The following is a 25330-nucleotide window of genomic DNA, read 5'->3' as shown; positions in this document are numbered from 1 at the left end:
GCGAAAAATGCAAACATTTATAGAACACGCACGTGTATACAACTTCAGATGCTACTGATTATATATAACAAAAAAAATCATATTGGCAAGAAAGAACAAAATTAAGTATTTCACTTGTAATGCTGTATTATTGTGTTACATACTGTGGTGCTGCGTCACAAGTGGCACGTGTTCTTCCAGCAGCAAAACGCTCGATCACTCACTGAACATGTCACACAGCTCCAACCTTCCGCTGGTTATTCAGTTTCCTGGACAATGTACAAAACATAGTGGGGACACCACAAGCAAACGTAACCCAAAACAAGCCTTATCGTCTGTTGAGGGATCCTTATGGTGCAGGATGAAACAAAGCCCATTCTGTTTGCTCCTCCACTACGTCGTCGCTGGAACGTGTGCTTCCAGCAAGACACCGCGACTGTACTCACTGCTTTCCACGCTCTGCTCTCACAAGTGTTCATTACTTCGGCTGGCGGTGACATACCCGACCAAGTCTGAGTACCGTGCTGTGCGAAATCACAACCTAAAATTGCACCAGGCTAATGTTGAAATGATACAGTAGTGTGCTGTATACATGCTCTCGGTTCTGCTGAAGATTCTGCAACACGTTTACTTTCAGCAAGACGACGCGCTTTTACTAACATACTGCGTGAAACTGATTCTCCCTCCCACAAATTCCTAAGATTTTATGGCACAGAGATAAAAGATCAGTCTTTGGAATCAAATAGTCAGCACCTCTTAACATAAAATGTATACGTACTGATTGTTGATGAGACGGCAGGAACCTTACTGAGTGTATCTGTAACCGACAGTCACATATCTTGGTTGTTGAGGTAAAACGGAAGTCAGTAGCAGCATCCAGCCTGCTCTGCTGCCGTTGGTACATTATCAGCCTTACCTGATCTCCCATACTCTGGTGCAGTGATACAGCCGACGTAATGCCCCACCCTGAAGACATGCAGGACCACTTTAATATATCATGCTGTGCGGAAACGTAAGGTCAAACGAAGCTTGGTGTTTATTAAGGAGACGCTGAATTGTGGAGAACATAAGAAGCGTTAGCCTGTACAGACCCTGCCACACTGGTATCTACCAGCACGACAATGTGCCTCACTCATAGGTCCAGTCGTGCTGAAGTATCTCAGCAAACCTGGTTGTGACATCTAAGAGCTAATCCAGGTAGCGTGTCTTGTTCAGTTGTAGCCACAGGTAACCCATGAGGCTTGTTCAGGACACCCAGAAGAGAGCAGGATACACCAGACCTGTTCCAACCTCATTCCTACAAAACCAGCTGATTTAGTCTTTGAACAGGACGACACCCATCTGCTCAGTTTTTGTGTTACACAGATCTGCTCTCCAAGGAGTTCATCTGACCCAGACATACTGATATATTGGCGTTTCATGCTGGACAGAATCATAAGCCAAAATAACCAGTGGTGTTTGGTCGGGAATCACAGAATTCGTAAGGTACAACAAGCCTGGTCTGCTGCCTTTTGGACAACTATACTGGGATGTATTGTTTCAGCAGGACAGCGCTTACTGACTAACTTTTTGAATCACACAGCCGCTCTAATGCAGATGTTCCTCATATCCTGTGTTACTGGTTAAAGGATCAGTTTCTAAATATCCTTTGTGGCCAACTGTAACTTAAAATAACCCATTTCGTCCTGTGAGGGAACACTAAACTATGGTGGATTCTTCCAAGCTGTACTACTGTGCTACTTTTGGGGGTGATCTTTGAACAGGACAAGACATTTATACACTTTCACTACACTCCAATACGTATCACAGTTCCCTCGGAAGTAACAAATCAGATACACTCGCAGTTGCGTGGCTTGTGGAACTTAAACATGAAACGATCCTCCTGTGTCTGAGGAATTACTGAACTCTGCAGGTGTCCAGAGTGATGTCCTGCCTCTGCTGGGTGTTCCACAAGAACACCGGCCTTTCCGTAGCTTTCTGCGGTAAGTGGCACAAATTGTTCTAATGTCCATCAGCTCCACTGGCAATGACATGCAAGCCTAATTTTTGAGTATCATGTTTTAGAGGAACCATTAAGCAAACAATCACTAATGATTGATCAATGAATAATACAGCGTGGTTAATGGTACGTGGTAACAACCTTAACGAATGTATCTACTGTTTTTTTTTGGCATATTTAGAGAGTGTGTGTGACAGATAGATACCATTGTACGCACATTAATCTCTCTTACTTCGTTCTCGAGGTTCCTACTTCAGACTTGCAATAATTTCAACGTAAATGTAGCACATGTTGGCACGAATTCCTTTTCTGTAAGGTTACCTAATTGAATTTCACGCCAGCCGCTGTGGCCGAGCCTTTCTAGCTGCTTCAGTCCCGAACCGCGGTACTGCTACGGTCGCAGGTTCGAATCCTGCCTCGGGCATGGATGTGAGTGATGTCCTTAGGTTAGTTAGGTTTAAGTAGTTCTAAGTTCTAGGGGACTGATGACCTTAGAAGTTAAGTCCCATAGTGCTCAGAGCCATTTGAACCATTTGCTGAAAGCCATTTGAACCATTTTTTTGAGAATTTCACGAAAACAACTTCGTCCTTCTTCCAAACACTGCGGTTTGAATGCCACAACCACCTCTGTTATTTCTGCGTATGCTCAGTCCTAGCACTCCTTCTGATTTTGCTCCATACCCGCTGTCATAGGGTCTCCAGGTGCTGCAGCAGAAGTCTACATCTACATCTACATCTACATGGATACTCTGCAAATCCCATATAAGTGCCTGTCAGAGGGTTCATGGAACCACCTTCACAATTCTCTGTTAGTTCAACCAAGTATAGCGCGTGGAAAATTTCCGTGCGACCTCTGATTTCCGTTATTTTATTATGGTGATCGTTTCTTCATATGTAGGTCGGCGTACACTCCTTGAACATCCACATTCAGGTTCAGGTTCTTCCTGTCGTTCAAAATTAGCATATCTATACATTGAAACGTCGTGCATTTCTGTATCATCCCCATTACATTTCTGAATTGTTACGTTATACACCGAAGAGCCAAAGAAACTGCTACACCGGTCTAATATCATGTAGGGCCCCCGTGAGCTCACAGAAGTGCCGCAACACGACTAATGTCTGAATTAGATCTGGGGGAAATAACACCATGAATCCTGCAGGGCTATCCATAAATCTGTGAGAGTACGAGCTGCTGGAGATCTCTTCTGAACAGCACGTTGCAAGGCACACCACATATGCTCAATAATGTTCGTGAGATTTTTGGGCCAGCGAAGGTGTTTAAACTGAGAAGAGTGTTCCTGGAGACACTCTGTAGAAATTGTGGACGTGTAGGGTGTCGCATTGTCTTGCTGGAATTGTCCAAATCCGTCGGAATGCACAATGGACATGAATGAGGTGATCAGACAGGATTCTTATGTACGTGTCACCTGTCAGAGTCGGATCTAGACGTATCAGGGGTCCCATATCAGCCAATAACGGCACACACCCAAAACCATTACCCAGCCTCCACCAGCATGAACAGTCCCCTGCTGACATGCAGAGTCCTCGGATTCATGAGGTTTCCTCTATACCCGTACACGTCCATCCGCTCGATACAACTCTTACCTTTCATTTTCTTTGGTTGATAATACTAAGTTTATGACGCTAGTTAAGTCATTAGATGCAAGGTATTCTTCGGCTTCCTGGAGGACCCTGACAAAAAGACTTAAATTAAGGACGTTTTTAGCAACATACTGGCTGAAACAAAATATCAGTACAACGAAAAAACCAGACAATGTGGGATATTTCACTTTTTTATTCACTTGATAGCTAGTTTCGAGCCAGGACCCATTATCTTCCTTTTACGAGTTGCCACCCGCTTAGGATAGATATTATAGCGACTATGAGACAATAGAGCGACTGCTGTCAGGTACGTAGGTTGTTCTTGAACATTAGACAGATTACCTGAAAAACAATTAGAACCAGAGGCAATTCTGATCAGCACGCATGAGAGGAATCAGGCATCACATGTGGATAAAGAGGTAGGACATCCTGGCCACCAATCGGCTTAATGGGAGTAACAGGAGAAAGTCGGTAAGAGGTCGTAGGAAAGGGTGACTTAAATGGAACAGACAAATTTAGAGGCTTCACAGTTTTTCTGTTGTTTAATCATTGCAGCACCAGAAATCCCAACGACTTCCCCATGCCTATATGTTTATGGAAGATGCTAGGAACACACACCAGCTATCTCAACTTCCTTTTTCGCACCATCGATCCCACCAGTAGAGCAGGAGTCAGCACTACAGTATATAACAACCAACAGACTCACTTCTGGGAGCGCTGTGTGAGGAGTAGATGTACCCAACTGCTCTCTGTCCTGTATACGACATCTCTTGTGTTGCACTGCGGACACAGCCAGTCTGCTAACAACAGTTTCACGACCCTGCAACGAAGTTCAAACTGAAAAGTCAGGAGCAGGTAGATGTGCATTCATCTGTTGCTCCATAGCACCTGGCCAAGACGTGGCAACAATCTCGTGGGCAATAGAAATGAGATCAGCTAACACCAATTTCGACGCTGTCCCAAGGAGGACAAATATCCTCCACTAGCATATTAGATCAGAGGTGGCCACTTTAGGTGATGAGAAAGAACGTCGCTACTTCCTCATTACATGTTGTATGAATGCGGTACTCACAAAACTGTAGGTGGGAAGGAATGTTGTTCTTTACTACCATCTCCACTGAACGGATCCTACTGTAACTCTGTGAAGGATATTGAGTGGACTAGCGTTCACATCGTATACCCGTCACATCACTCTAAGAGGCCAAAGTAAACCGTTGTTACACTCGTGGACACGAAAACGCTGAGAGGAAGCTGTCCAGGTATGCACGTTCTGTGGTGAGGCAGTAAACTGGCGACCCTCCCACCCGGCGCTCGATGCGGAACCACCCTTGGCCCACGGCTGCAGAAATATCATAGAAGAATCTATATCTTATGACGTAGTATTTGCAAGTCAGATTTCTCTTGTCAGTGTGTTGCACTGGAACTTTTCACGATTTTCAGAGTGACTATTTACGCAACTTGTCTATAGAATGCTTTGGCAACAAATTTCTCTGAACATTATTCGACAGTAGTCATTCATTTGATGTTCACAGGGGGCGTTCATAGAAAATACCAGCTCTGGAAAATGAGACAAGCCAATTCCCAGGTTTGGAGGTGTGGAGTACTGTAGAGGGATACAGTTCCCATGTTTGGTCAGTGAATAGCGACAGAAGTATCCTTCTGTTGTACACTTTTCTTGTATGATTTGTACTTGCAGTTTTCACCTTTCTTTACAGTCGAGGCGTAGTTCTGTGTATTTTAGTGAGTTAGTAATTTGGATAGCATATTTCCATGAGGCAGTAGCTATGAGGATGAAAAGTGGTTGTCTGTCTTATACAATTGCCTAGGTTTGGGAATGGCTAGATTCAAGGTGTGTCTGGTTAGCATGGTTGAGGTGGGATGGTCAACACATTGGAGGAAATGGACAGGATGTCTGAACCCGGCCGCTCCTAGTGTTTCCATAAACAGTACATCTTCTTGTCAATAAGAGTAGGGTTCACTTGGAACTTCTCCTTCATTGACTATGTTCTGCAACTTATCCACTACCATAATAAGAACAAATTTGTCATCTTTGCAGCTCTTAACCTTCTGACTGCGTCTGTGTGTGTGAGTGTGTGTGTGTGTGTGTGTGTGTGTCCAGGGTGAGGGACTGGTGCCCGTACCACTAGTATAGACAGAACACTACCGCCTGTTACTGCTCCCACCCAGCCCAATGTATTAATTTTCATCGCTACAGTAGTCATTGCATTATCAAACAATGGGTAAATAGTTCTTTATTTCTTTCTTTGTCACTGTGTTGTATTTCTATCGAACTGCAGATGGTACACCGCTTTACTGTCTGCTGTTCTCATCTGAGAGTGTGTACTTGCGTTTAGTTTTTGGAGCGAACGTGGAACGCCACACTCACGTTCAGGAGAAACTGGAACAGGAAGTACGAGCTGGTCGCACAGAGAAAGAAATGAAAAAAAATGTGAAGCTTCAGTCACAAACAAACACAGGAATAAGTGCCAGTGTCCTACCAACTATTTAATTGACATTCAAATACTTATGTAACGATATGGTACATAAAATCTTGTCCACTAGCGTAAATTCACTTGTTTTTCTTCAAGACTAAACCATGATTTCCATATGTCGTCAAACATATGTCTGCAACCCCCTGCACTCGTACTTAGACTAAATATATTCCCCTACAGGTGAGACATGTTAATTGACAATCAATTGCCCGGCATTGGCGGATAAATGCAATACTGCAGTTCCTGTGTTGTTCATAAATACGTTGGAATGTTTCCTCGGACATGCACGCGTCCGTATTTGCATGCATGTCCGAAAGGACATTACAGTGTACTTCTGAAGAACACAGGTAGAGCAGTATAGTACTGACCCACGAAAAGCTCTCGTGCGAAACAAAAATATTGACCAATATTTTAGTCACACTCTTTAGTTTGTTTACGTCCGTAGGACATGTTTGAGTTGTGGTCTGAGGGAAAGTCTGTATAGTTCTTTGTCATTAGCAGAACTGGAAATTATGAACAATGTGCCGCAAATTGACTTGCGCACCAGGATGTAACGTATGGATGCTAATATCTGTATGTAATGCTTTCGGGTGTACCTAGTGACTTAAGGAATTTCTGATACCTCCAACCATTCATTGCTTGCTTTTCCGATTTTTTTTGCACTACCTCACACTTCCTTCGGTTACCTACTTAACGATTCCTTGATATCTGAGGATGTATCCTGTCAATCGATGCCTTCTATTAGTCAGACAGTGGCTCTATTGTTTCCTATCAGTTCGATCCTGTACCTCTTCATTATATATTCTATTTCACCATCTCATCTTCAGAATTATTCTGTATCGCATTTCAGATTCTGCTACGATGGGAGCATGACACTTGTATTTTCTGCTTGCCATCATCCGCCCATAACACCAACGTATGGAGGGCCGGTGGGCTAATGTTGCAGGGCCAGACCTTCTGACACTCATCTGGACTGGCCCCCTCTAACTCAAGAACAGGCTGCCCCCCTCTTCGTGAATCATATGTTGGTCTGGCTGCTGTATAGACGCCCCTTCCAGGTTGTTGCATCTGCAGTATGGCTGTCTGCATCACTGAGGCACGCAGGCCACCCCACTCCTGCATAGCCTTGCTGCTAAACAGTGGAGGTGGAGGTGGGACTAGACTATTGTAGCCTATGCTGTCCAATATTTTCCTTGGTTCATAAATGACATGAGGGTATCACAGGCTCTCTATATTGTCCCTTGCACTGATAATCGCCGGGTAAGATTGTCTATACGTCTACTGAATCCTTTTAGTCTTCTGAGTCTTTCTTCATATTCTTATGTAAAATTTATAAATTACGTATTTGTATCTCAAGGTATACAGATAAAACAGAATGAAGCGATTACCAGTGGCTGTAGATATTCCGTACGGAGCAAATTTATTTTAGATTCTTTATAGGTATTTTGTATGAAGCCCTTGTCGACACAGACAGTATGTAAGCGAGAACATTTCGTATCATACATTTAGATGCGTCTGTGGATGAATTGTCGCATCAGAAATGAGCGATTTGTGTTGTGTAATGGTTTTAGACATAGGTATTTCACATAACCCCTGGAAAAGAAATGAATTGGTGTCAGGGCCAGAGCTCTAGCGGGCAGGGAACGCAGTGCCGTCATGGCAAGGACGACGGATTCAACGTTTTGGGAGGTGCTGATTCTACAGTGTGCAGCGGCTTCCGATTCAGAGTTCTTGCATAACGATGGAAATTCTGAAGTTAATTTTACATTGTCTGTAATGCTTATCAATGTACTGGTAAGTGTTAGCTGCAGTTATGTGTCACCGCTGTAGTGATTTTGGGTTGACCCGTACGGTGGGCCCCAAACTGTACAGTCTCGGTCCGTGTCGCAGGCCTCGCACGCCCTGCATTATAACGCCCACAGCCGCGCTGTCGCAACCGGGACTCAGTTTGGAGCACAGACAGGATTTCAGCTGACCGCAAACCGCTAGCCGCCTGCGGTCACAGCCGGGATATGACGCCAGCACTCTTGCCTGCTCTTCCCACACACACGCACGTAAGAAGCTGGAGTATTCCTGGCGCACATCCGCAGCGATCTCGTTACGCAAATACGCGTTCCTGCGTCAGTGGCTTGCCACTAAAGGATAAACATGTCCTTAAAAGGCAAGTGCGTCTATACTGTATGGAAGCCTGTGTGTAGCACATCCTGACACTTAACACTAGCTTTAAAATGGTTATGAATATTCCTAGCTAGGTTTGGAAAGTCATTTACCAGCTTCACTGACACATATGTAAAAATATGAAATATGCATTTGAGTATAATTAGTCCAGGACATTGTTCAGTTAAGCAAGTAGCACCAGTGTTTCTTGATCGTATCATATAATTGCAATCAGCAGAAGTAAATTTTATAAGATTGTTTTGAGAGACGTTGTACTCAGAAAATGGAAGCATTATATTATTACAAAGATTTTTAATTGTTGCGCCGGCCGAAGTGGCCGTGCGGTTCTAGGCGCTGCAGTCTGGAACCGTGAGACCGCTACGGTCGTAGGTTCGAATCATGCATCGGGCATGGATGTGTGTGATGTCCTTAGGTTAGTTAGGTTTAACTAGTTCTAAGTTCTAGGGGACTAATGACCTCAGAAGTTGAGTCCCATAGTGCTCAGAGCCATTTGAACCATTTTACTTGTTGCACCTTATCATATTTACCATGTTTTAAAATTTCACAAAGGTTCCAAAATTACTTTCCGTTTTATTTGTGTCATTATCAAAATATCAAACCAGAAACACGAGCTTTTAACATATTCTACGTCTGTTGACTCATCAGTGAGAACACTGAATTTAGTGTGTCTCAGTTTTCTTGGAACTTCGTTCAGCGTTGTTATGGCTCTCTCCTATCACATTGTTTACGATCTGGAAACATTCAGTTCAACGTAGTTGAGTAGCATCTGAAATTTTAGAATCAGGGAAACTACTCTCGACTACGTCCTCCACCTGATTTACTACAATCAAAAGAAAACTGTTCTGCCACGAATCCTGTCAAGTAAACATTGGATGATTGAACAGTGGAAACACGCTGTATGGAGTGACGAATCACGGTACAGAATGTGGCGATCCGATGGAAGGGTGTGGGTATGGCGTATGCCCGGTGAACGTCATAGGCCGGTGTGTGTAGTGCCAACAGTAAAATTCGGAGGCAGTAGTGTTATAGTGCGGTCGTGTTTTTCATGAATGGCGCTTGCACGTCTTCTTCTTTTGCCTGGTACTATCATAGCACAGGCCCACATTAATCTTTTAAGCACCTTCTTGCTTCCCAATGCTGAAGAGCGATTCGGGGATGGTGATCGCATCTTTCAACACGATCGAACACCTGTTCATAATGCACGGCCTTTGGCGGAGTGGTTGGAGTAAAAAATCGTCTCTGTAACGGACAGGCCTTCACAGATTCCTGACCTAACTCATATAGAACACCTTTGGGATGTTTTGGAGCCCGACTTCGTGCCAGGCCTTACCGACCAACATCGATACCTCTCCTCAGTGCAGCACTCGGTGAAGAATGGGCTGCCATTCCCCAAGAAACTTTCCAGAACCTGATTGAACGTATGCTTGCGAGAGGCGTCATGAAGGCTAAGGAAGGGCTAATACCATATTGAATTTCAGTATTACCGATGGAGGGTACCACGAACTTGTGAATCATTTTCAGCCAGGTGTTCAGATAGTTTCTTAATGGAAAATATTAAAGGTATTCATATGATGTGGGCTATAAACTGAAAGTAATAGCGTATGCAGAAGAACATGGAAACAGAGCATCTGAGTGGCATTTCGGCCGTCCACCAATAGAAATGGTGGCTCCATCTTGGACTGGGCTGTCTACCATGGAACAGACTGGGTCCTCTGGCCCAGCTGAATGAATCGTTGGCTAGAGTTGGTTATGCTCGGGTATTTGGTGAACATTTGCAGCCACTCATGGACTTTATCTTCCCAAACAACAATGCGACATGTCACCGGGACACAATTGCTCGCTACGGATTTAAAGAACAATCTGGACAGTTAGAGCATGATTTGGCCACCCGCACAGCCCGACAGGCGTTCCGCCCAACATTTATGGGACGAAATCACTTCGTGCACAAAATCCTGTGCTGGGAACACTTTCACAGTTACGGGCGGTTACAGAGACACCATGGCTCAGTAGTTCTGCAGGGGCTTCCTACGTCCTGTTGAGTTCTGCCACGTCGACTTGTCGGACTACGCCAGGCAAGAGGAGGTCCGGCACGATGTTAGGAGGTGCCCCATGACTCTTGTCACGTCAGTGTATTACTGTTACTAATGGTAAGTGGAAACCAACTGTTTAGCTGATTTACTTTCCGCTGGCAACATTCCCTACATCTACACGTAATAATTACTGAGTAATGCAGTGCATGGCGTAGGGAAAATCGTGTCTGTACTATTTATTTCCTTCCATACCCCATTCACGTAAAAATGACTGTCCGTAAGCCACCATACGCAGACTAACCTCTCTCATCTTATCCTCATTCTACCAACGCGAGATACACAATGAGGTGGGATACCTCGTTATACCGTGTGGGACCTCCGTTTGCCCAGTGTAGTACAGCAACTTAATGTGGCATGGCCTCAACAAGTCGTTGGAAGTCCCCTCCAGAAATACTGAGCCATGCTGCCTCTAACAGCCTTCCATAATAGCAAAAGTGTTGCCAGTGCAGGATTTTGTGTATTAACTGACATCCCTATTATGTTCCATATGTGTACCATGGGTGGCAAGATCATTCTCTCGAATTGTACAGAACGTTCTTCAAACCAATCGGAACAGTTGTGACCTGGTGACATGGTGCATTGTCGTCCATACAAATTATGTCGTTGTTTGGGAACATGAAGTCCATGACTGGCTGCAAGTGGTGTCCAGGTAGCCAAACATAACCATTTCCAGTAAATCATCGGTTGAGTTGGACCACAGGACCCAGTCCATTCTACCTAAAGACATCCCACACTATTATGGAGTCATCATCAGCTTGTGAAGTGCCTTGTTCACAAATTGGATCCAGGGCTTAGTGGGGTCTGCGCCAAACTTTAAGGCTAGTATCAGCTCTTACCGACTGAATCAGGACTCTTCTAACCAGGTCACGGTCTTTCAGTCATCTGCGGTCCCACCGATACGGTCACGAGCCCAGGAGAGGCGCTGCAGGCGATGTTGTGCTGTTAGCCATAAGCGGATATTGCGAAAGGCTCTACAGGGAGGCAATCGAAATCGCTAAACACCCTAATAACTTCAATCGAAAGGAGGAGGGCGTGAAATTAAACGGTATATGGATGCCGGTGTTAAAGAAGATGTGTACCACCAGTCCACTACTGGGTGATGGCAACGGCGATCGACGGCGACGGACAACAGCCCATTGCACAGACGTTTTCAAAACACGTGACGTCACCCCGCGGTGCGGGAGCGCGCGGACACGGAATTTAGCGGTAGTCAGTAGCGAGCCAGTGGGTGTGCTGGACCTTCCATCGAGCTACGGACCCCCTTGAAGATGTCTCCCGCAGTCGGAGACGAAACGTTGGGAATTGACAGAGAATTTATCAACCGACCACGGCGTAAGAGCCCGGATAATTATAATGGACAATCTGGATGATTGACTGATCTGGCCTTGCAACACTAACCAAAATGGCCTTGCTGTGCTGGTACTTTGAACGGCTGAAAGCAAGGGGAAACTACAGCTGTCATTTTTCCTGAGGGCATGCATCTCTACTGTATGGTTAAATGATGATGAAGTCCTGTTGGGTAAAATATTCTGGAGGTAAAATAGTCTCCCATTTGGATCTCCAGGTGGTGTTACTCAGGAGGATGTTGTTATTAGGAGAAAGAAAACAGGCGTTCTATGGATCGGAGCGTGGCCAAGATAGATACAAAGCATAACTTAATCATAGCTAACACTTGGTTCAAGAATCGTAAAAGAAGGTTGTATACATGGAAGAAGCCCGGAAATACTGCAAGGTATCAGATAGATTATATAATGGTAAGACAGAGATTCAGGAACCAGGTTTTAAATTGTAAGACATTTCCAGTGGCAGATGTTGACTCTGACCACAATCTACTGGTTATGAACTGTGAATTAAAACTGAAGAAACTGCAAAAAGATCGGAAATTTAGGAGATGGATAAGCTGAAAAAACTAGAGGTTGTAGAGAGCTTCAGGGAGGGCGCAAGGGAACGCTTGACAAGTATGGGGGAAAGAAATACAGTAGAAGAAGAATGGGTAGCTTTGAGAGACGAAATAGTGAAGGTAACAGTGGATCAAGTAGATAAAAAGACGAGGGCTAATAGAAATCCTTGGGTAACAGAAGAGATATTGAATTTAATTGATGGAAGGAGAAAATATAAAAATGTAGTAAATGAAGCAGGCAAAAAAGAATACAAACGTCTCAAAAATGAGATCGACAGGAAGTGCAAAATGGCTGATCAGGGATGGCTAGAGGACAAATGTAAGGATGTAGAGGCGCTTATCACTAGGGGTAAGATAGATACTGCCTACAGGAAAATTAAAGAGACCATTGGAGAAAAGAGAACCACTTGCATGAATAGTAAGAGCGCAGATGGAAACCCAGTTCTAAGCAAAGAAGTGTAGGCAGAAAGGTGGAAGGCGTATATAGAGGATCTGTGCAAGTGCGATGTTCTTGAGGACAATGTTACAGAAATGGAAGAGAACATAGATGGAGATGAAATAGGAGATATGATACTGCGTGAAGAGTTTGACAGAGCACTGAAAGACCTAAGTCGAAACAAGGCCCTGGGAGTAGACAACATTCCATTAGAACTACTGACAGCCTTGGGAAAGCCAGGTCTAACAAAACTCTACCATCTAGTGAGCAAGATGTATGAGACAGGCGAAATACCCTCAGACTTCAAGAAGAATATATTAATTCCAATCCCAAAGAAAGCAGGTGTTGACAGATGTGAAAATTACCGAAATATCAGTTTAATAAGCCACGGCTGCAAAATACTAACACGAATTCTGTACAGACGAATGGAAAGACTGGAAGAAGCCGACTTCGGAGAAGATCAATTTGGATTCCGAAGAAATATTGGAACACGTGAGGCAATACTTACGCTACGACGTATCTTAGAAAATAGATTAAGGAAAGGCAAATCTACGTTTCTAGCATTTGCAGACTTAGAGAAAGCTTTTGACAATGTTGACTGGAATATTCTCTTTCAAATTCTGAAGGTGGCAGTGGTACAATACAGGGAGCGAAAGGCTATTTACAATTTGTACAGAAACCAGATGGCAGTTACAAGAGTTGAGGGGCATGAAAGGGAAGCAAGCAGTAAAGGAAACAAAAGAAAAATTCGGAGTAGGAATTAAAATGTACGGAGAAGAAATAAAAACTTTGCGGTTATCTGATGACATTTTAATTCTGTCAGAGACAGCAACGGACTTGGAAAAGCAGTTGAACGGAATGGACAGTGTCTTGAAAGGGGGATATAAGATAGAAATCAACAAAAGCAAAACGAGGATAATGGAATATAGTCGAATTAAATCGGGTGATGCTGCGGGAATTAGATACCGAAATGAGACGCTTAAAGTAGTAAACGAGATTCGCTATTTGGGGAGCAAAATAACTGATGATGGTCGAAGTAGAGAGGATACAAAATGTAGAGTGGAAATGGCAAGGAAAGCGTTTCTGAAGAAGAGAAATTTGTTAACATCGAGAATAGATCTAAGTGTCAGGACGTCGTTTCTGAAAGTATTTGTATGGAGTTTAGCCATGTATGGAAGTGAAACGTGGACAATAAATAGTTTAGACAAGAAGGGAATAGGAGATTTCGAAATGTGGTGCTACGGAAAAATGCTTAAAATTAAATTGGTAAATCACACAAATACTGAGGAAGTACTGAATAGTGTTGGAGAGAAGAGAAAGTTGTCGCACAACTTGACTAGATGAAGGGATCGGTTGGTAGGGCATAGTTTAGGGCATCAAGGGATCAGCAATTTAGTATTGGAGGGCAGTGTGGAGGGTAAAAGTCGTAGAGTGAGCCCAAGAGATGAATACACTAAACAGATTGGGGAGGATTGTAGGTTGCAGTTGGTACTGGGAGATGAAGAAACTTGCACAGGATAGAGTAGCATGGAGAGCTGCATCAAACGAATGAAGACCACAACAGCATTCAAGTTACGTAAATGTTTCCATCTCATGTAAATAAATAACTCTTTTAATACCATGTGTGCATTTGCGTTGTAGAAAGGGGAGACTGGGTACCCACAACAACATCCTCTCTCTTGCTTCCTTGCAGTACACAGCTCTACACCGTTCAGCTGCTGTCCCATGACTTTTGGCGTCTCTGGTGGAATTACAGTGTCATATACAAATCATCAAGATTTTACTTCTGGTCGCTGAACTTTCATTCCTCACTAATTTCCTCTTCCTACTCCTTTACATTTCTCTGGATGTACAGACTGAATAGCATGGGGGTAGGCTACAACTCTGCTTCATTCTCTTCATCTCATTCGACTCTTGAAACGTCAGTATTGTTTCTGGTTTATGTGTGAACTGTAGATAATTGAAAAGATGTTGTTACAGTGAGTATTGTCAAAAGCTACCTCTGAATCTATAATCGCTGTAAACTATGAAACCACATGCCAAACACTGCTGTGTTTAAAGCTTCAAGGTATGTTAGTATTTTACTATCTGTACTGAACTATCGCCTGGTGTGAAGCAATAGCGCCGAGGCTTCATCATAGTCCGATCAAATAAATCAGAATCGTTCAATCTCCATTGACCACTAATAAATAATGATGGTCAGATTTCAATGAAGATCTCGGAATAAAGGGACACCATTTTAGTTAGCAGAAAAACTGTCGCCCTATGTTCTCCGTGGAGCCAAGCGAATGCCATTAAAGGCTACACAATCTATATGTTGAAACTAGCGCAAACTACGACAGGCCGCCAATTTTAAGCACCACGAACAAAAAATCTGTCGTTCCTGGAGGACATGACCGTGACACCTTGTGACACCGACTCTAGCCTAGATAATAGCCTTAGTTCGTCTACGAAGAAGATCCACGAGTTCCTTCAGATGTGTCATATCCAGTAAGAGCCCATTGTTGATGGTCAGATCCCTCAGATTAACAAAACAGTGGTGCTGTTGATTGCTAAGTTTCATCTGGTATAGTCCAGACATTACAGGTAACGACTGGACTATAACAGATGAAAAGTAGTAATCAACAGCGCCGCTGTTTAGGACCTGGTTCCTTAGTGGCCCACTCGAGAGATGATAGGGTGTGTGAATGACTGGAAAACCAGGAATGTGTCTTGTGGGTATGTACAATCTCTTGTGGGAAGACGTGATTGGCCATAGCACACACATCATGAATACGTTGAAGTAAGCTTCCTTGTTTATATTGATGGTAACCTCCTCCACACAGCTCACTGGACCACCGGTACCCTCGACGCCTCGCTTAGTTTGGGGAAATGGCGACCCTTCAGCCAACACCACTCGCACACCCAGTCACCTACTGTCCGGTTCCTGTGCTGTTTGGCCCACTGGAGGCGTGCAGCATTATGTGCCGATGTCAGCTGTGACACTCTTAGAGGTATTCAACTCCGCACCTGCACTGCACACAGCTCCTTACGAAATGTACACTTGGGAACTGGTTGAGATGGACCTCAGTTCTCAGACAGGGGAATTTCATGTCAGATGTGAAAATTATTGTCATTGACAATCCGTGCTACTCGTCTCTGGATATTTTTACGACTGTTCTTATGTCACGAGTTACAGTTGTATGTAGGCTGTTTAGGTTTCTATGTTGGTAACGCCACATAGCGCTCTGTATGAAAATCACTGACTGTGCTGTGTGCAGTTTGTGGTTGGTTTGCATTGTTGTTATATTTGCTATTGTAGTGTTGGGCAGTTGGATGTGAACCGCACGTAGCGTTGCGCAGTTGGAGATGAGCAGCCAGTGGTGGTGGATGTGGGGAGAGAGACGGTAGAATTTTGAGAGCGGACCATCTGGACGTGTGTCCATCAGAAAGAGTAAATTTCTAATACTGCATATCATGAACTGATATATATATATATATATATATATATATATATATATGATGGCTTTTCAACACTATTAAGGTAAATACATTGTTTGTTCTCTACCAAAATCTTTCATTTGCTAACTATGCCTATCAGTAGTTAGTGCCTTCAGTAGTTAGAATCTTTATGCAGCTGGCAGTATTGGCGCACGCTGTATTGCAGTAGTTTGAGTAACGAAGATTTTTGTGAGTTAAGCGATTCATGAAAAGTTTAGGTTACTCTTACTCAGGGCCATTCTTTTGTAGGGATAAAAAAAATGTCGTGTGACGAGTGCCTCCCGTCGGTTAGACCGCTCGACTGGTGCAAGTCTTTCGATTTGACGCCACTTCGGCGACTTGCGCGTCGATGGGGTAGAATGACAATGGTTAGGACAACACAACACCCAGTCCGTGAGCGGAGAAAATCTCCGACCTAGCAGGGAATCGAACCCAGGACCTTAGGATTGAGAGTTTGTCGCGCTGACCACTCAGCTACTGGTCGCGGACTTTTGTAGGGCTTATTGAAAGTCAGATTGCGTTGCGCTTAAAAAAATTGTGTTTCAGTATAGTGATGATAAAAATAAGTAAAGAGATAAATGTCTGAGTACGTTCAGTTTTGCTCAGCTGTTTGAAAATCAAATAACGTAAGAGGTTTATCACTACAGTAATACATAATTTTCTAAGGGGACGTTTCACAGCCATGTGGGATTAGCCGAGCGGTCTAAGGCTGGACTGTATCGCTGGTACCGGCGGAAGTTCGAGTCCTCCCTCGGGCATGGGTGTGTGTGTTTGTCCTTAGGATAATTGAGGTTAAGTAGTGTGTAAGCTTAGGGACTGACGACCTTAGCAGTTAAGTCCCATAAGATTTCACACACATTTGAACATTTGGATGTTTCACAGTCACTAAGAACATGTTTCATAACACTTACCAGAAATTAAAAGCCATAGCTGCTAAAAATTGAATTGTGGCTCCTGTTTCTATCAAAGCCTTGGAGCAACATTTCTGATAGAGAGCGCTTCTGAGAAAATCATACGCTACACTTACTCACGTGTGCACAAATCACTGCCTGTGAAAGCGGGTAGGTAGCAAGGTCAAGGAGTGTCCTTCCTCCCTGTAGTTTCTAATGTGAAACCGCCAAATAGCCACATGTCATATGATGTTTTTAGGTAACTCCAGGGAGTGTATCAGCAACCGAAATTAGCCACGTAGAATTTAAATTACGTTTATTGCGAATGGTAAACACAATCATAGCATACTTCGACATGTCAAGTGTGACTATTCCCTCATGTGTATTAATTAGCAAGTAAAGTTCCAAACTCTGGTATCGCGACACGTCGCGCACATACCTGGGCGGCAGCAGCGCCGCTGTGTGCTGGCCACACCCCACATGGCAGCCTATCAGCGCCCGCCGCTGTGCTATAAGCCTGGAGCTCAGGTGCCCGGACGGATTCGAGGGTTGGTTCCCTCACATCCTGATCGAGGACTCACACTGCCTGCCAATACTGCCAGCTGAATAAAAGATTCTAACTACTGAAGGCACTCAGGGTGTATTTTCGACGTGGAAGAGCACCAACCGTGCCTGTCGTGTTGTTGCCCATCAGCACGCTGTCACTGCTACCCACCGTCCGGTCGCCGCCGCCGCCACCACCGCCGCCGCCTGGTCGCTGTCTCTCGGTGCTCGCTGCTACTGCTGCTGCTGCTGCTGCCGCCGCCGCCGCTGCCGCCGTCTCCCTGTGCTCGCTACCGTCCAGTGCTCGTCGCCACCCCCCATTTTAGTTCCTTTTGTACTTCGGCGTCTCCTGTTGTCCTTGGGCACTGCCTGCAATCATGGACACCCCAACTACCACCATCATCTCCCCTTCACCTGCTCCCACTGTAACATCATGGAGTGCTTCCTCTGGGATTAACCTGTCTCATCCACCTCCTCTACTCACAGTCTTCTCTCCATCTATCTCCGCCTCATCACTGTACCCCCGCCTCTATGTCACTCCTGCTCCTACCTCTGCTCCTACACCTGCTGCTGCTCCTGCCCCTGCCCCTCCTCCCACCCCCCTTCCGCTCCTGTCGCCCACCGAGACGACTTTCCCCCTCCCTTCCCTGCAACTACCACTGCTTCCCTGGCCCAAGTCACCAACCGCCGCGCCACAGTCACCACCACAGAGTGCCCTACCCTCTCACCTGGTGCTACTGCCTAAAAGGAGGGCCCTGCCTTCCACCACCTCCCCATCCATCCAGTCCCTCATCCCTCCTCCCAGGCAACACCTGCATAAAAATCTTCCAAAAAGCCACTGCCCACCCCACCTCCCTCTGACCCCACCATGGATACCACCCCACCTCCCTCCTCTCCAGCCCCCTCCCTGTATACCTTCGTCCTAGCCAACCCTGATCCGAAATTCCTGGATGCTGGCACCCTCACCCTTGAAATCCAAAATTACATCCCCACAGCAACCATCACCCATCTTATCCCTCGCAGACACTTTGTTCTCATCGAGTCTCCCTCTCCCTCTTTCCATACTGATCTCCTCTGGCGTCTTCCCTGCATCACCTTTGGGCCCCATGCATCCCTCACCCCCTTCCTTACATCCTCATCGGCCCCAACCGCCTCGTCGTCCACCGACCCTCACTGCTGTCATCACAAAACTCAGCGCTATGGTCACGGAGGCCGAGGTGTTGGCAGAACTGAACGCCCACCTTGCCCTGGAAGTCCGCTTGGCCCGCCGTGTTTACAACTCTTCTGGCCCTACTTTCATCATGCATATATTTACCGAGTCCACCTCATCCATCGACCACCTCCTCACCCAGGGAGCCCTGATTTTCAACCGCTGCCACCCTGTTGACCTGTCCCATTCCCCTCCTCAGTCCTACCACTGCCAGTGCTGTCTCCTGTACAACGGCCACCTCATCCAAAACTGCAAGAACCCACCCACCTGCCCCCATTGTGAAGCTTCCTACTTCCTTAAACAGTGTCCCAACCTCGCCTCCCCCTTTCCTGCAACACCTGCAATGAACCTCACCCCACCTACTCCTCCAAATGTAAAGCCAAACCCCCTCCCACCAACCCTGAACGAACTGTCCCCGTTCGCCCTGTCTACTCAACCATCCACCCTCACAGTTCCCTCCATCCTCCCCCTGCATCAGAAGACATCATCCAGCTCCTCACCATAGTCCTGCAGAACATCCACCACTTCCAGCGCCCCCACATTCTCCAGCAGATTTCGCTTGCTGCCCGCTCTGTTTTCCACTTAAACACCTACACCACCTACTCCCACAACCAGGCCCACTTTACCTTCACCTGCCTTGACACCCTCGTCTAGGCCCCTGTCTCCCCTTCCCGCATCCTTCCCACCTCCAACCTCCTGGAGCATCAGCAGTATCGTCTCAACATTTTCTCCCTCCCTGCAAACAAATACCTCTTCATGCATACACTCTCCCAGCACCAGGTTGACTCCTTCATCCTTAATGAAACCTTCCTCCAACCCCACCCTGTTGTCTGCACCTCCCCCTATTTCCTTCACTGCACTGACAATCCCCTACCCCTAGCCCAGGTCGGGGTCACTATAGGCCACCTCAAGCATTTCCCTGTCCAGCCACAACCTGTCCTCAATGACCCGTCCGAACTCCTCAGCCTATTTTTTCCCTCCCTCACCTTCACCTGTGCCACTATCTATATCTGCCATGCAGCTCCTCTCCTCTTTAACTTCATTTCCCATGTTGACCATACCTCCTGCACTTATGTGATCGCCGATGACCTCAACATCCACAGCTGTGACCCTGCCACCCTTTGGCGGTGGCATCAGTTCCTTGCCACCCTCCATGGTGACCTTGTTCCTCTCCCACAGCACATCCATCCTGAAAGTAACTCCACCCCCGATGTTATCCTCGCTTCCCCCAACCTCCTTGGTCGCATCGCCGTTGGTAGTGCCATTGGTAGTGCCCATCTCCCTGTCCTTCTCACCATCTCCTCTACCCGTCCCGCCCCTGCAGCCACCCACACAGCTGCCCCTCCAAAGCCTGTCCATGACTACCACCGAGCCAATAGGGATGGCTAACAGGAATCCATTGCCTTACAGGTCGAAAGCCACCCCTTCACCTTTCACCACCCTGATGACATCACTCATGCCTCTTCCTTCCTCCAGAAGACCATAACTGACGCTGTGGAAGCTCATGTCCCTTCCAAACTCAACCACTCTCACCGCCCAATGCTTCCTCCACAGGCAGTCCTTCTTCTGCGTGAATCCTGCAGGCTCTACCGCTCCTTCCTCCGCACCCGTGACCGGGATACTCTCACCCGCCACTGGCAATTACAGCGACACATCTGGAAACTCCTTACAACAAAAAAACGCCGGGACTGGCGCCAGACATGCACACGCCTCAACTCCACCCTCCCTGTCAACTCTTCCAAGTACTGGTCAGCATTCCACCGCCTTTTTTTTTTTTTGGTCATCAGTCTACTGACTGGTTTGATGCAGCTCGCCACGAATTCCTTTCCTGTGCTAACCTCTTCATCACAGAGTAGCACTTGCAACCTACGTCCTCAATTATTTGCTTGACGTATTCCAATCTCTGTCTTCCACTACAGTTTTTGCCCTCTACATCTCCCTCTAGTACCATGGAAGTCATTCCCTCATATCTTATCAGATGTCCTATCATCCTGTCCCTTCTCCTTATCAGTGTTTTCCACATATTCCTTTCCTCTCCGATTCTGCGTAGAACCTCCTCATTCCATACCTTATCAGTCCACCTAATTTTCAACATTCGTCTATAGCACCACATCTCAAATGCTTCGATTCTCTTCTGTGAATGCTGTGTTTTCCCACAGTCCATGTTTCACTACCATACAATGCTGTACTCCAGACGTACATCATCAGAAATTTCTTCCTCAAATTAAGGCCGGTATTTGATGTTAGTAGACTTCTCTTGGCCAGAAATGCCTTTTTTGCCATAGCGAGTCTGCTTTTTATGTCCTCCTTGCTCCGTCCGCCATTGGTTATTTTACTGCCTAGGTAGCAGAATTCCTTAACTTCATTGACTTCGTGACCATCAATCCTGATGTTAAGTTTCTCGCTGTTCTCATTTCTACTACTTCTCATTACCTTCGTCTTTCTCCGATTTACTCTCAAACCATACTGTGTACTCATTAGACTGTTCATTCCGTTCAGCAGATCATTTAATTCTTCTTCACTTTCACTCAGGACAGCAATGTCATCAGCGAATCGTATCATTGATATCCTTTCACCTTGTATTTTAATTCCACTCCTGAACCTTTCTTTTATTTCCATCATTGCTTCCTCGATGTACAGATTGAAGAGTAGGGGCCAAAGGCTACAACCTTGTCTTACACCCTTCTTAATACGAGCACTTCGTTCTTGATCGTCCACTCTTATTATTCCCTCTGGGTTGTTGTACATATTGCATATGACCCGTCTCTCCCTATTGCTTACCCCTACTTTTTTCAGAATCTCGAACAGCTTGCACCATTTTATATTGTCGAACGCTTTTTCCAGGTCGACAAATCCTATGAGAGTGTCTTGATTTTTCTTTAGCCTTGCTTCCATTATTAGCCGTAAAGTCAGAATTGCCTCTCTCTTCCCTTTACTTTTCCTAAAGCCAAAGTGATCGTCACCTAGCGCATTCTCGATTTTCTTTTCCATTCTTCTGTATATTATTCTTGTGAGCAGCTTCGATGCATGAGCTGTTAAGCTGATTGTGCGATAATTCTCGCACTTGTCAGCTCTTGCCGTCTTCGGAATTGTGTGGATGATGCTTTTCCGAAAGTCAGATGGTATATCGCCAGACTCATATATTCTACACACCAACGTGAATAGTCGTTTTGTTGCCACTTCCACCAATGATTTTAGAAATTCTGATGGAATGTTATCTATCCCTTCTGCCTTATTTGACCGTAGGTCCTCCAAAGCTCTTTTAAATTCCGATTCTAATACTGGATCCCCTATCTCTTCTAAATCGACTCCTGTTTCTTCTTCTATCACATCAGACAAATCTTCACCCTCATAGAGACTTTCAATGTATTCTTTCCACCTATCTGCTCTCTCCTCTGCATTTAACAGTGGAATTCCCGTTGCACTCTTAATGTTACCACCGTTGCTTTTCATGTCACCAAAGGTTGTTTTGACTTTCCTGTATGCTGAGTCTGTCTTTCTGACAATCATATCTTTTTCGATGTCTTCACATTTTTCCTGCAGCCATTTCGTCTTAGCTTCCCTGCAATTCCTATTTACTTCATTCCTCAGCGACTTGTATTTCTGTATTCCTGATTTTCCCGGAACCTGTTTGTACTTCCTCCTCTCATCAATCAACTGAAGTATATCCTCTGTTACCCATGGTTTCTTCGCAGCTACCTTCTTTGTACCTACGTTTTCCTTCCCAACTTCTGTGATGGCCCTTTTTAGAGATGTCCATTCCTCTTCAACTCTACTGCCTACTGCGCTATTCCTTATTGCTGTATCTATAGCGTTAGAGAACTTCAAACGTATCTCGTCATTCCTTAGTACTTTCATATCCCACTTCTTTGCGTATTGATTCTACCTGACTAATGTCTTGAATTTCAGCCTACTCTTCATCACTACTATATTGTGATCTGAGTCTATATCTGCTCCTGGGTACACCTTACAATCCAGTAGCTCATTTCGGAATCTCTGTGTGACCATGATGTAATCTAATTGAAATCTTCCCGTATCTCCCGGCCTTTTCCAAGTATACCTCCTCCTCTTGTGATTCTTGAACAGGGTATTCGCTATTACTAGCTGAAACTTGTTACAGAAAATTAGTCTCTCTCCTCTTTCATTCCTTGTCCCAAGCCCATAATCCCCTGTAACCTTTTTGGCCCGCAGCTCGTAGTCGTGCGGTAGCGTTCTCGCTTCCCACGCCCGGGTTCCCGGGTTCGATTCCCGGCGGGATCAGGGATTTTCTCTGCCTCGTGATTGCTGGGTGTTGTGTGATGTCCTTAGGTTAGTTAGGTTTAAGTAGTTCTAAGTTCTAGGGGCCGGATGACCATAGATGTTAAGTCCCATAGTGGTCAGAGCCATTTGAACCATCCTGTAACCTTTTCTTCTACTCCTTCCCCCTACAACTGCATTCCAGTCGCCCATGACTATTAGATTTTCGTCCCCCTTTACATACTGCATTACCCTTTCAATATCCTCATAAACTTTCTCTATCTGTTCATCTTCAGCTTGCGACGTCAGCATGTATACCTGAACTATCGCTATCGGTGTTGGTCTGTTGTCGATTCTGATTAGAACAACCCGGTCACTGAACTGTTCACAGTAACACACCCTCTGCCCTACCTTCCTATTCACAACGAATCTTACACCTGTTATACCATTTTCTGCTGCTGTTGATATTACCCGATACTCATCTGACCTGAAATCCTTGTCTTCCTTCCACTTCACTTCACTGACCCCTACTATATCTAGATTGAGCCTTTGCATTTCCTGTTTGAGATTTTCTAGTTTCCCTACCACGTTCAAGCTTCTGACATTCCACGCCCCGACTCGTAGAACGTTATCCTTTCATATACTATTCAATCTTTTTCTCATGGTAACCTCCCCCTTGGCAGTCCCCTCCCGGAGATCCGAATGGGGGACTATTCCGGAATCTTTTGCCAATGGAGAGATCATCATGACACTTCTTCAATTACAGGCCACATGTCCTGTGGATACACGTTATGTGTCTTTAATGCAGTGGTTTCCATTGCCTTCTGCATCCTCAGATTGCTGATTCTTCCGCCTTTAGTGGCGATTTCCCACCCCTAGGACAAGAGAGTGCCCTGAACCTCTATCCACTCCTCCGCCCTCTTTGACAAGGCCGTTGGCAGAATGAGGCTGACTTCTTATGCCGGAAGTCTTCGGCTGCCTTACTGGTAGCCATCCCACCCTGCATTACCCCATACTCCATGACGATCGACACTTTCCTGATAACCTCAGTAAGGTTAGCCATTTTGCTTCCCATCTATCCGAGGTCTTCTCTATTCCTGACGATCCCCATTTTGATTACTCCCTCTTCCCCACCGTCCTTGACCGCATGGTCACCTCTGTCCCCCAACTCGCCCCTAGCTTCCAGTACTTGGATAGGTTACCCCCCTCAGACATCAACACTCCCATGACTGCACCATCACCACAATCGTTCTCCGCTCCAGCACAACACCGCCCCTGGTCATGATGGCGTCATCTAATGCCACCTCAAGGAATCCCCACATCCTTCCTGTCTGTCCTTGCTACCTTCTACAATGTCCTCCTCGCCACTGGATTTTACCCCGACCTGTGGAAGACTTCCCATTTCCTGCTGTTCCCTAAACCTAACAAACCCCCTTCTGATACCTCTACCTATCGTCCCATCTGCCTCACCTCCATGTTCAGTAAGGTCTTCGAGGCCATCCTCTCTCACTGTATTCACCGCCACCTTGACCAACACCACCTCCTTCCCCTTACTCATTGTGGCTTCCGGCCTTCCTTCTCCGCCGACGACCAGGTTCTTAACTTTACCAATCTTCTTTCCCCTTCAAATTAACTCCCGTTGCTCTGCTATCTTTGTTTCCCTTGATCTCCAGAATTCTTATGACCCTGTCTGGCATCCCTGGCTCCTCTTCAAACTCCAGATGCATGCTCTCCCCATCAACTTCATCCATGTCGTTGCTTCCTTCCTCTCCCATCGTCCCTCCTATGTGACTATCCACAGTTCCAACTCTAGTACCTTCTATCCCTCTGCTGGTGTGCCCCAAGGTTCTGTCCTTTCCCCTCTCTATCTCCTGTACACTGCTGATATGCGCAAACCTTCCCCACCTGTTCATCTTCTCCAGTTTGCTGATGACACCGCCTTCCTAGCCCTTTATCCTACCCTTCAATAGTCCCAACATACCCTCCAAACCCACCTTGACCAATTCACCACTTGGTGCAACCAGTGGCTCCTCCGTATCAATCCCTCCATGACCCAGGCGATGATCCCACGCCACACCACCTGCTCCTTCCGCCTCCATGATTTCTACATCACCATTTATGGCCATCCTATCCACCTCACTCATACCCTCAAATACCTTGGCCTCACAATCGACCGCCACCTCACCTGGACTCCCCATCTCCTTACCATCCAAAACAAACATCACAACTGCCTCCGCCTCCTGTGGGGGCCGGACGTGGGGTCTGCATCCTTCCACCATCCTTCACACCTACAAA

Source organism: Schistocerca serialis, unplaced genomic scaffold (assembly GCF_023864345.2).
Source record: "Schistocerca serialis cubense isolate TAMUIC-IGC-003099 unplaced genomic scaffold, iqSchSeri2.2 HiC_scaffold_1407, whole genome shotgun sequence".
NCBI classification, from domain to species: Eukaryota; Metazoa; Arthropoda; class Insecta; order Orthoptera; family Acrididae; genus Schistocerca; species Schistocerca serialis.
Note: the sequence above shows the minus strand (reverse complement) of the source record.